The following is an 8,178-nucleotide window of genomic DNA, read 5'->3' on the forward strand; positions in this document are numbered from 1 at the left end:
AGCGTACTAATGTATTGAAAACTTGCTGCGAATTCATATGTAATGCAAATAGAACATTTTAATTATAGTTTAATCAGCTGCAAAACGGCACTTCCTGTCAAAAAGATTGTGCAAGACAAAGTTAATGATTTCTTAGTGTAATGTTCAGTTTTGCAGGCCTTTCCTTTTCAAGACATTTAAGCCACATAGATTGAAAGTACCAAAAATTACTGGTCTTGGGTACCTTAGAAGCAGCTTTGCTTTTTTTTTCCTTCTCTCCTTACTAAAAATTTTTTAGATGACAGTGTCAAATTACTTAAGTGAGAACTATTAACTAAAAAAACTAAATGCTTGCTCACACTCTATGGATGATAGAGGAAGTTAGTAGCATGATTTTAGTCAAATATGCATTTTTTTTCATAAATTAATGGAATTTTTCATAATTTCATTGAATTAAGGATATTGTAATTATTATGCACACTTTTAAGAGCAAAATATTCATGGTTAGGGGAAAACCTTCATGCTGGATTTAAACTCTTCTAACACTAGTTTATTCTGGTGACTACAGAAGTCCTTAGCCCCTTCTTGGTGTAGATTGATGGGTCAGACAATATTGCTGAAGTCTAGGCACAGATATTTTATTTCTTTCATTTTCTCAACTATGCTGTAATTGCATTCATAATTATACTGTATATTTTACAGCTGAAACTAACATATGATTGACTTCTTCTACTTAAATAATAAGAAAAGTAAAATTATATCAATTATATTTAAGAATAAATCTTTGAAAAAAACTAATATGGGTACTGAATTATTAGTTATATAATTTAAAGGATAAACTATAATGTGATGTTTGAAAATTAAGTTTGACAGCTTGGAAAGCCTAAACAACACTGCTCATTAAGCTTTTTCATCAAAAGTGCACAACAATGTAGTCCATGAGTCTTATGGAGGATTCATCGAGCAAGTGGTGACATTTAGTCAACAGAAATATCTCTGTATCATCTTGTCAGACAAAAAAAGTTATAGTTGTTGCTTATTCACACCTTCTTGTCTGTTTTCGTGGCAAAATGACCTGTGGGGAGAAGACACACTGATATGTTTATCTCTTGCTTGATCTGTCTTGATCTGTCTCTTGCTTGGTGGGAAAAACTCTTTCTTTTTTGGCTGTGTAATATAAAAAGGAATTATTATATTTATCAATGAAATATGAGATTGTAAACTTGTAAGTAAGAAGAAGGACCAGAATGCATCGTGGATTTGAAGGGCTGCTTTCAAAATATCTTGAAAATGTCAAAGATGTTTTTAGGCTTCAAAAAATGGGAATGCTTGTATTTTCTGCTGACAAAGAAAAGGAATTAGAAAACACTGATTTTTCAATTTTTTTAAAAATTTAATTTCTTGAAGAAAAAAAAGGGAAAAACAGATCTAAAAAAGAGTATGTTTTAAAAATAGAAAAAAATTAATATCTGAGACTACTGGCGGTCTTTGGGAAAAAAATGCTGACAATTTCCACTGATTATTCTGGGCTCATTTTTCAGCCTGGCATTTTAACCAGTTGTGTTTGGAAAGAACCTCAGACACCCAGCTCTCTCAGCCAGCTCATGGGCAAGTAGCACTGCTGATGTACTGGCTAACTGGGAAAGGTAGTGGAGTCTTCCAAATACAAGTCAGGCTTCCCAACATTTACAAAGCAGCACTGAGTGATATCCCTTCGTATAGCTTTTTCAGTTCCATTTTTATTTTATTCTTTTATTTTTCCTCATATTGAAAGGATATCCTTGCCAGGCCCAGTAAAAAACAAACAAATTAAAATATAATAATGTGTAACACAATAATTCTCAGACGTATTCAACCTAAAATTAAGCTACAAAGTGATTTATGTATCTTTCTTCCTGTTTTAGCATACCTGAATTTTTTCAAACATCTACTCTAAAGACATCCAACCAAACCACTGTATTTTTTTCAGGGAGAATGTTCAGAGTGTTGGAACACTCACAAAGAAATTTCATGCAAACTGTCCCCTAAGTTTTTTGCAGCAAGTAGCTGCAAAACCATGCCAACAGCCCCTGCAACAAGAGCACAGGGAAAGATAGGAACCCTGGGACTCTTTATAGAGGAATCTACTGACCTAGTCTACTCAAACACACTAAGAAGACCTACATAATGCTTATATCTTGACTTCAAAATAATTTCAAAACTTTGGACTTAATTTATAGTACCAAGATTTTAGTAGAGATTTCCAAGCTATTTAGAAATAGATACAGTTCGTTCTTGTAGGAAAGTAAATTAATATCAAATCCAGGGGTCAAACTTTGGTGACATTTAAAATGACAAAAATCACTCCTGGCCTCCCCAATGGCTAAATGGCTCAAAAGAAACTCCATAAAAGTGTGCTGGCATCTGTCTTCATGAGGAGAGAATAATACTGAAAAAATCAACAGCTCTTTAAAGTATTTGTGCTGAATAGTATTATGAATTAAGATATGATATATGTTGATGGTGAGCCTGTTACTAAGCCTTCTATCATTTTGATTTCCTTATATTGACATGCTTATGTGGTGGCAGTAGATATTTTTCCCCCCTCATAACTAAGGCTGCTTAGAAAAGGTGAATATCCCATTTCAGCAGACAATTAGACACCTTAGCATTTATACAAACGCCTTCTTCTAGAATTTGTATCAGCTCTTGTTGGTACATTTGACCATCTGTTAGGCATTTTCACAGTTAAGTTTAGCAGTTTAGAGTCAAAGACTCAGCTTATTTTATAAGGATGATCCCAAAGGACATATATGCTTTATTTTGGCATCACGTTTTTATATTTTGCCAGATTTTATCTTCAATAGCTGTTCAATGTCTTAAGCAGATCCATGCTCCAAGGGAAGATGGGCTTTGATTTCATCAATAACCTGAAGTCACCCACTACCACTACAGCCAATGCACTTACAGCTAAATCAATTGAATTAGATCATAGCTCAAATAACTGCAAGTGGACTGAGACTTAAATCACACAATGTTGTAGCATTCATCAGTGCTATTAGTTTAAGGAAAAATCCTCTACAAGAGCAGATGAGCACTTTTCACATTGGAGGATTAGTATTATTAGTATTATTAGTATTAGTTTGCATTTTGTAGTTAGGGTGTTTTTTCTGCAAACTCCTCTATAGCAAATTAAAGGGTAAGATTGTTATATTGTCAATTCCCTGGTTTTCATGCAATCTTTTGAAATAATGAATAGACTCCTACAGTCCCTCTGCTCCTGAATTTTGAGTCTAACATACATCAGTAATTTGTAGCGGAGTTTAACAATGGAGAAGACTGACAAAAATCTCAACTGCTTTTGAGTGGTCTAACTGTATTTTGTGGTCAGTGTGGTTTACCATATGCACATGGTGAAAAGAACATGCACATTCTTCCCATGTGCAGCCCCTCTTATTTGTGTACTGGAGCTCAGATATGAAAGCAATGAAAGAATCATGCCCAGTGTCTCAGGCCCAAGACAGTGGGAATTGTTAAGACAATGTTGATTCCTTAGCCCACCTCCTATCCCAGTTTTTAATGTTGTGTGCTGTGGGCCATTAGAGATACCTGACTAGTGTTTAGGAGATGCACTTTGACCTTGTGAGCTGAAAGCTAATAACAGACTGGGGCTATTAGGCACAGCCTCATCCTGCTGCAGAACACGTGAGACTGCCACTCTGTACAGCTTGTCCTGCACCATTTGTAGCCACAGAAACAAGAAGTTGCCTCTCATTAAAACTATAAGGGAAATAATCACATTAAGAAAAAGGCCACATGTATGATGAAATCTCACTGGTGGAGTTGAATAACACATGACAGAATCAAATCTTTATCCTTGTATAAATGAAAGTACTTGAATTGAAATGCTTTTCAATGTACTCAAGCTGTGGTGCTCTTACTGCATTCATCTGAAACTAAGAAACTGTCCTAGATAATATTTTCCTTTGAAAAGATTGCTCCTTGAAAAGGTAGTCATGTATTCATTGCCAAAATATATCCATAGTTGCAACTATTTCAAAAAGGGGTACAGAAAAAGGAGCAAACATATATTTTCAAACATGGAAATATATGAGGTGGCCTAAGAGTAACAAGAAATTTTGACTCCAAAGTAAAGACCAGATGTTGTCTGTCATATGGTTAATTACTTATAAAAAGCATTACCTGAGATTTTGAAAGTTTCTAAAATTTTGCATGCATTTGTTTGTAGACAAGTGATTTTTTTTAAAATGTTAAAACCAGCAATGGATGAGAAATATAAAAATACTTGGAAGTCATCATATGATATTTCTCTCAGTGCAGTAACAAAATACCAGAGAAAAAGTAAATGGAAGAAAAAAATAGGGCAAAAATGTTGAGACTCTTAAGAATGAAACAGTTTTCTTTAGTTTAATAAAGCCTATGGTTCAAATTTTGAAGTATCTCTTTTTTCATATTCTTTTCCTTTGTCTCAGTGTAGAGTTCTACAAGGATATGGGGAGCAATTATTGTGTGCACACATAGTAACTAAGGAATAGTATTTTCTTGCCAGAAATATCCTTTGATTATATAAATCTATTTTCTACTTGTTCTTGAGTGTATAGACTGGGTGATTAATACCCCTGGCCCAGTGGTCATTTAGGCACTGGTAGATATCCAGATTTAGGGATTTAATTTATCTGTGTGAACAAGGTTTATATCAATTCTCCAAAAACATTTCCACTTTCTTGGAAATAAGATGGTGGGAAGAGAGAAGAAACATCTGCTGCATTTAAATGCCTCAATGAAGCCAGCCCCGCAGTTAATCAGCTCTGCCCTCACCAACAGATGTCACTGCAAGCAAAAGGAATTAATTTGTGAGGTTATTGGGCTCAAGGAGCAACAAAACTCTCTGAAATACAAATGTGAAAGAACCTCTCTTTCAGAGCATATGTTCATGTCTCTGTTCCTCTGCCACAAGCTGAGAATTAGCAGCAGGCAGACTGGTAAAAATAACAAAAAAGAGGAAGAAAAAAAAAAAGTAAAAAAGAAAGTGTTCAAACTTACAGCCATGTGAAACAACTGAAACACATCAAAAGAAAATTCAGTACCCTGCTTTTAATTTTATGAATTATTTAACTGAGAACAAAATATTTTAATTCATTGTGTATATTTCTGCAAGGCACGCTCAGAAAATTAGACATTCCAGTCACCTGATTCTGTGGGTAAAGATGAGAAAAAGAAAGTATTCATGTAGCAGTTAAAGCAGTTCTACAAATTTTTCAGATTAAAAAATACACATATACCAGAGCACACAAAACATTAAATATATTAAATACATTAAAGCTGCAAAGTAGAGACATTAAAGATTCTTGCCATCAGGATTATGCACATGCAATCTGAATTTCCTATTTTTTTTGCAGGCATGCTCTGGTACAACCTTTAATTGCACAGTCATATTCCTGTTTTGTGTTTCTGAAGACAGCCTTAGATTAGAGAGGAATATTAGAATTCTGCCACAAAAAGTAATTTTGCCTCATGTGTCAGCAGGAATTAAAACAAATGCAAGTCACAGCTCTCTCTTACCTATCCTACCACCAACACTGGCAGCAAGTGCAACCAATATCCCGGGAGGCCTGATACACATTTTCCACGCCTACTCGAGAGCAGCAAAGGCGTAAAGAAATCCATGGATTTTGGGACATTACCCAAAGCTTTGAGGGTACAAGGAAACATATTGCCACAGCACAAATTCTGTCCTGGCTCCCCACAGCTTGCTGCAGTTGTGGTGCTCTTGCCTCTGTGAAAAACCTCCTCCCAGCTCCTCTGTTTCCTCTGTCTGCTCTCATGCCATTCCTGTTTGTTTGTCTTTCTCTCTCTGCCCCGATTTGTGTTTTCCTGCTCCATGCTCCTACTTGTTAGCCAGGAGGACTGTGAAGGTTGGGTTTTTTTCCCTGCTCACAATTAAACTATCTTGGGTGCCAGTGGGAAGAATTGCAAGGCTTCTTGCCAAGCCCCAGTGCCCTTCTCTCTCTCACACAGCTTTGTTGCAGCAGGCATCTCTGGCAAATTTAGCTGCCCACTGACAAACCTCTGCTAAGCACTTGCAATTTGAGGTTTGTTACTTGCAAAGCCTTGCAGACTCAGCTCACATTTAGCTTGCTTTTTTATTATGATTGTTATTTTCTCAGGGAAAACCAGATACAAAATGTCAGTCTTTGCTGGAAAATATAGGAACACTACAGGTTTTTCATTAAAGCAATAAAGTAATTAAGGTCTACAGGCAAGTAGTTTTTTATCTCTCTCATCTGATTTGAGATTATCATGTTGATGGTGTATGGTTTCAGGAGAGGGACATAGTCATTATGGAACACACCCATCCATGTGGAGAAAATACTCAGTGTTCTCTAAGGCACATAAACAATCTCTCTACATGTGCTAAACGGAACATGCCAGAAAGATAATTTTTAAAACTGGAAATCGGTTCTCTCTACTTAGAGAACCACTGGCTTTGAAAAGCATCATTAATTCCCTAACTTACTGAGTTTTTTCAAATTCTTTTATGCTTTTGAAAATATGATCACCACCCACAAATTATTAAAGTTTTAAAGATAAGATCGTTTTGGTTTCATGAGATTACATGCAAAATAGTTGTGTAAGTCCTGTGTTAGGTTAATTTGCACCAAACCCTGATATCTGCCTTCTCATGCCCTCTGTCTGCTTTATTCAAGACACAGCAAAAGATTGCCTTCTTACTAAACAGCTGCTTTTTATCTTGTGATATGACAAAATAATTCAGTGAGGTTGTGGGGGCATGGGGTGGTGTGTGATCTCCATTTCATAGTCCTACATATTTCCCAGCTTGGAGTCAGTGGGGCTTGGCAGGAAGCTAGACAATTCTTTGCGTCTTTGATTTTTTTTTTCTTTATATTTGTTTCTCTCTCATTCTTCTTTCCCATTGCATTTTTCTTCCCAGATGACAGCTAAAAGCCATTCTGAAAACAGGGCAGCACAGCCTCTACTTTCTCCTTTCTGGTTTGTTTTTATCTTCCAAGTTACACAGGAAAAACTGTAAGCATTTCAGCTAGACCTCAGAAATATATTCAGTTAGAGTTACCTTTTAGCAAGATACTTTTTCCTCATATCAGCAAATATAAAGTGGTAGGTCAGTAAAAGAAAACCATCTTATTATTGTAGCCAGCATAAAGAAGTAATTTAAATACTGTACCCATTAACAAAAGATTGGGAGTTTCTGTCACATAAAGGAAGTCTCTCCTCCTCTGTATACAGTGTGAGGAAATGCAGCAGAAGTAGTAGATGGAAATCAGCAATACAAACAAGACAGCAGCATTTCTAGAGTTCAAAGGAAATCATAACACATCAAAGATTCCAGCCACTTTGAAAGATCCAGGAAAATACATAAACAATTGGCCACCAGCAGAGCTGTACTCCAATATCTTTGTTCTCCCATGGAGGCGGGAAATGCTGCATTTATTTCAACATATTTGCCTTCTACTTAACATGAAAAATCTGGCTGCACTCCACAGAGGCAAACACTTTCAAAAGTTCAGTGTTGACATGGGCTGTTTGGGTGACTAGTGCGTGCTGTGGTGGACTGGATTTTTGCCATTCTATGCTGAGCATATTTTTTAGTGTGGCACACTAGAGGAAGAAATTCCCTTCCATCACCTAATGAGGCTCCAGGCTTCCCAAAGCTAAAAAAACCCTTCATATCTCTTTTCAGATGCCGTGCAAAAATGCAAGCAAGAGAGGAAGCATATTCTCCCAATTCACTATTAAAACTCATTCAGTATTTTGAAAAAGAGATCTGGGGGAAATCTAGACATGATTTACACATAGGATGGAAATAACTGCTGTTGCACAGGATATGAAGTAGTATCAGTAAACCTAATACAAATAAATTAACAGGCAGAGTGAATTTGAAGTGATAAAAGATTCATTCCATGTATTACATTGTTACTGAAGTGCTAGTATGCTAAACTTTTGCTCAATTCCTCATTTTAAGCAATCCTTCTGAAGTCAGATAAGGCAAATCATTAATGCTGCAGCTTGAAAAGTCTAGGAGCTAACTAAGGAGACTGGTGTCAATTTTATTTTTCACCAATTTAATCATAGCAACCTCAAGTATGTTAGACAAGCACATGTTGACTTTGAATGTAGTGCTAGGTGCTGTTGCTACTTTTCAGTTTATACATATTATTG

General features: G+C 36.0%; 1 protein-coding gene across 3 annotated transcripts in view; it reads right to left on the bottom strand.

Moving 5' to 3' along the window:
- Positions 1-5,803, bottom strand: part of LOC148219729 (uncharacterized) — a 112,301-nt gene extending 106,498 nt beyond the window's left edge. For 2 of the 3 annotated variants that reach the window (XR_015799409.1, XM_088156327.1), the window contains exon 1: positions 5,542-5,803. The gene's annotated coding sequence lies outside the window, so the exon portion shown is untranslated. The remainder of the gene's footprint in view (positions 1-5,541) is intronic. The other variant, XR_015799408.1, reaches the window with a different exon arrangement.
- Positions 5,804-8,178: the final 2,375 nt, after the last annotated feature.

Source organism: Sturnus vulgaris, chromosome Z (assembly GCF_052056855.1).
Source record: "Sturnus vulgaris isolate bStuVul1 chromosome Z, bStuVul1.hap1, whole genome shotgun sequence".
NCBI classification, from domain to species: domain Eukaryota; kingdom Metazoa; phylum Chordata; class Aves; order Passeriformes; family Sturnidae; genus Sturnus; species Sturnus vulgaris.